Below are 4,684 nucleotides of genomic sequence, written 5' to 3'. Positions count from 1 at the left end.
TAAAGAAAACTGATATACATTATTCTTGCAATGCCTTTGATTTTGTTAAAAGCAGACAGGAGGAACTGCATTAAACAATTATGTGTGTTCCCTAATTTATAAAATAGACTATTAAGGAAGAAGTGTGCAGTATGTAATTAAAGCACAGCTGCTGGAGCTGTTTATGACAACAAACAACAATATGATTGCTTAATTATAGGATGCAATCATATCCATGGGAGTTTAGCAGAAACTGGAAAAATTAAGAATAATTTCATTAAATAAAGTAAATACAATACAAATGGTAACATGAAATGTAATATAACACGTCATTATAAATAATGAAAAACAATAAATCATAAAGTTATGACAATGCAAAGTGAAACTTGAAACCTGTAAACTCAAGACACATAATTGAAGGAAAAGACATCAAAATATGCCATTAATGCAGTAAACAAGTATAAAATATTACTACCCAGCAGTAAAGTAACCTATCATTAGTTGCTTAAAAAAAACAAAATCTCAAGCTTTTGTTGACTAGTCAGATGTTTTGTCATATGAGAACTTGACAAACAGGATGTTAGCATCTGACTGCCAACACTTTTAAGAGGTGTTCCAGGATCATTAAGAGATTTGACCCGACTTTTTCATTGTGTTATGCTCACAGAGGTTTTGCTGTCTGATTGGTGGAAATCCTGCCCCAGTATGCTGCTGGCTTGTGAATGTCATTCTGAAAAAGGTAATGAGAAAAAGAGGGTGAGCCTTAACAAGGGAAAGAGTCGAGGCCTGAGATTCAAATGGAGAATCTTCTATATTTAAAAGGTGAACAGATACAGTATTTCCTTATGTAAAATGGTGTTTGTGGAGGGAGAACTGTATTGCTTCGGATGGAATTGTAAACTTTAAACATTAAAATAATGAATGTGTATTTTTACATTTGCAGGCACATTGGGATAACACCTACATTATATTTGTTACATGTTCACATTCACAAGCATAACTTAAAAAGCTATATATATATTTACATTTAATTGTGCTTTCTAATTACCTTTTTAAAGTTGATGTCTTGGTATGATCTTTATTGCAATGGTCTATCTTGGAGCAATGTACATATACATACCTCTTATCTAAGAAGCTGATAATCATCGCAGTAGTTTCTGCTACAGTGATTACCACAATCTTCCAAGTCTTCTGCCATGCAGTTTCCCTTGCATAATGACCATATTGGATCACTAGCTATGCACTGCTGCAATTCACAGAATGCCATGTATTATTTTCAAAGAATAAAAAGCATTCTCTAATTGGAAGAGGTGGAGAGGCATGGCTGTAATGTCACAGGATCCAGAAGATTGCATCAATCACTAAAGTAGCGACAACTACTACAATGATTGTCACTTTCCATAGCAGCCCCTGAGATATGAAATATGCATACATGTATTGGCCAAAGCTGGACCAAGGTAACTATGTAGTAAATAACATACCAAGCTTTAAATGTTCTTTTCTGCAAACCCCAGGACTGTAAAAGCTGCTTAGCTTTTCTTTCTCTGTAATGTTTATAAGAGGGCTGGTGAGTTATTTACCATAATTATCCTGCATATACTGTACTGACATATCTCATTATCGGTTTTAAATTAGAATTGACCACTGTGTGTCCTAACAAAAGGTAAAAATCCAGAAGTTGTACTCCTTTGTTGTATGTTAACGAGGGACAGCTCAATGTGTCCCACTTTGTCACTCACTGAAATTATTCAAAATAGATTGCATTCTGCTCAGAGACCAAATAAAATAAAAATCCAAAAGTTAAGAAATATATTTTTTTTTCTAGTTTTGAGTACATTGTGTGAATGGAGACATACTATTCATTGAACTTATAGGGGGGTTTTCTCAAATTTGACTACAAAAGTAGAAATTCACTTTAACCCCTTGGTGCCGGCGCCTCCTGGCCCTTTAAGGGTTTCAGAATCCAGGAAGTGGAGCAGGGTTTTAGGGTCATGTGACCTCTGTGACATGCCGTCACAGCAGTCACATGATCTGGAAAGGTCCCGATCTCCAGAGGAGATTGGGACCTTTCTGTGAGTATCGGACATGTGTGCTAGAAGTGCGCAGTTTAGGAAACCATGACTTAATACATTAAAGCATTTCTGTCTACAGGAAGTGAGGGAAAATCTGTGATGATAGGAACACAGGGAAAAATAAAACTCTGAACGGGGTTCCTTACTATACCAAAGACATTTTTTAGTCTGTTTTGCTGTTGCATATTTACCCTCCCTCCTGTCTGGTAAAATGCTGTTAGCAGAACAGGATCTAACTAGAAATTTCTCTAATAGTGCCCCAGAGAGCAGCAAAAATCTTGCATGGGTTGTAACTCTCCCATTCTGTCCTGTTCTAGGAAAAAAACTTACTTCACATACTCTTTAACCATTTCAATACTGCCATAATATAAAAAAAAAACTAGTCGAACGGGTGGACATGCATTTCTGGAGCGCCATTTGAAATCACTGATATTAAAAAGCCTAAATCACAGACAAAATGCAGAGCCAGCCAAAGTAGCTTTGTGCCTTATAATCACTGGGGCCATTCACAGCCAACACAAATGTAAACACTGCAAGTGAGAGCTTACCCCTTCTTCTCTTAACAGAGGTATGGGGAGAGGGGGAGGATTTTGTCAAAAAAGGATTTCATAAATGAAGGATAGGCCACAGCAGATTCAAGGTGGGAAGTTTTAATTAATTTAATTATTAATTTGTGGGATCCTTTTTTAACCCTCTTACCTCCTCTCCTCTCCTCTGAGTATGAGCTGTACATCTTACCTCCATCCTGTCTCTTATCTGTATATTAATGCCTTCACCTCCCTTATCCTGCACATTAACCCCTCCTCTCCATCGTTCCACCTTGTTTGATCTGTATATTAACCCATTCACCTCCTCCTCCCCCTAAATATCACCTGTGTATTAATGATGCACTTTATCTAGTGCACCCTTAGGAAGTTCCACACCTCAATATCAGCATGCTTCAACATGGTAAAAATTAGATCAGCTTAGGCATCAAATAGTTCATTTTAGTTGTGTTTTTACTGCCCTAAATTTTTATTTGATTTCTTTTCAACAGAAAGTGCTTTTAACAGGGTGACAATGCAGAAGTACAATGGTAGACGGTTGCCACTCCATAGCTGTAAGCACTTGAACAAGAATCTTCATGGCAGGATCCCAGGTATTCTGTAATGAAATATACAGAATTAAAAAGGTTAAAGACAATTTTAAAAATTACAATAATGTGTTAACATTTGCATAAAATGTAATGACTGGGTTTAGATCTACATGCAAATCTAATACTTTTTTTGCTTGCAAAGTGCCATCCTATCTATAAGAGAGAAATCAACTGGTTTTACTGTAAAGATAAGTTTTGTATGTTTCTGTAAAATAAATACGTGTATTGCAGATTATAACTGATTTTTACTGTAAAAAAACTATTAATAAATTAAAAAAGGAAAAAATGTACAGATGGATTGAAATGGGATAAAAATATTGTATTAATATAATTTAAATAAAATGTGAGCCAAGTATAATTTTGTACGAAAATACAGAATTTAATGTGGAAAACAATGAACAATATTCAACTGATGTCTTCAAAATGTATTTTTCTCATTAAAATTTATTGCAAGTTCATTATTTCACAGCAAGTTAGCAAGTACTCCATGCAGCTTTTCATCTTAATGAAGCTGACAATAACCTGTCAAGCAAATTATTAAAAATTAAGGGTTATGTTGGTACATAAATTTGTGCTAATGTTTAAGTACGTACAAGTCATCCTGTATTCTTACTACCTTAACAAATGCATTTGAAGATGCCATTGTTCTATAAAAATAACAGCTACAAAAAGATAGACAACAGGACAAGATTCTGCTCTTTGTCACATACCCAGAATGCTCCAAGGGTAACACAGGATTATTTTAAAGTCAAGTGGAGAGTGGGATTTTCTTTGAAGTGCTTCAGTAATTATGTTTGTTCAAGAAAATATGGGGAAAGGCAGAGATATGAGGCTTCTTGATGTTCAAGAAAAGCTTGTTTGTGGATATAAGTCTTTGGTGAAAGGATGCAGTGACAAGCCATCTCCGAGAAAAGACTCCTGCAGAAATGTTATCCAGAAATGTACGGTGTCTGCTTCAGCATTGTTGTGTCAATCATAAAAGTTACACTTGTTTTGGAAGATGTGATGTGGACAACATTCTTTCAGAAGGATTTTAACTGTCTTTTTCTAACTTTATTTTATTTTAAAAATATTTGCCTGCTTGTACTCTTATATCTTGAGCAACACAGGGTGTCTAACAAGTTCTATCAGCATATTTAAAACAATGTTTAGAATAATTACTAGGGCAAATTGTAATAAAATTAATAATTACTTTTACCACTTAATCCTTGTGAGAATCATTTCCTATCACCATTAGGGTTTAAATTCCACTAAAGAACCAGGGGCAAAGGGGGAGGAAACAAAAAATAATTTTATGAGCAATAAAAATCATGTAGTTTACTATTTTATTAAGATTAGCACATTAGTCAAATGAGAACCTCTGCTTCCTTACCCAGCATGCCTTCTAGGGCAAAATAAATCTCAGAACCTAAATATATCTGCCTCTAAACTCGTCTAAATGCCTATGTGTGCATGGGCACATAGGCTAACATGCAGGGGTGTTTAGAGGCAGAAAAAA

At 35.1% G+C, this 4,684-nt stretch overlaps 1 long non-coding RNA gene across 1 annotated transcript; it reads left to right on the top strand.

Moving 5' to 3' along the window:
* Positions 1–633: 633 nt before the first annotated feature.
* Positions 634–4,391, top strand: LOC149443540 (uncharacterized). Its single transcript, XR_016306659.1, has 2 exons — positions 634–801; positions 3,088–4,391. It is a non-coding gene; the product is annotated as an uncharacterized LOC149443540 (long non-coding RNA).
* The last annotated feature ends 293 nt before the right edge of the window (positions 4,392–4,684 follow it).

This window comes from Staurois parvus, unplaced genomic scaffold, assembly GCF_062004578.1.
Source record: "Staurois parvus isolate SC_StPar_1 unplaced genomic scaffold, SC_StPar_1.0 ptg000850l, whole genome shotgun sequence".
Taxonomy (NCBI): domain Eukaryota; kingdom Metazoa; phylum Chordata; class Amphibia; order Anura; family Ranidae; genus Staurois; species Staurois parvus.
Note: the sequence above shows the minus strand (reverse complement) of the source record. Positions and strands in the feature narration are given on the sequence as shown.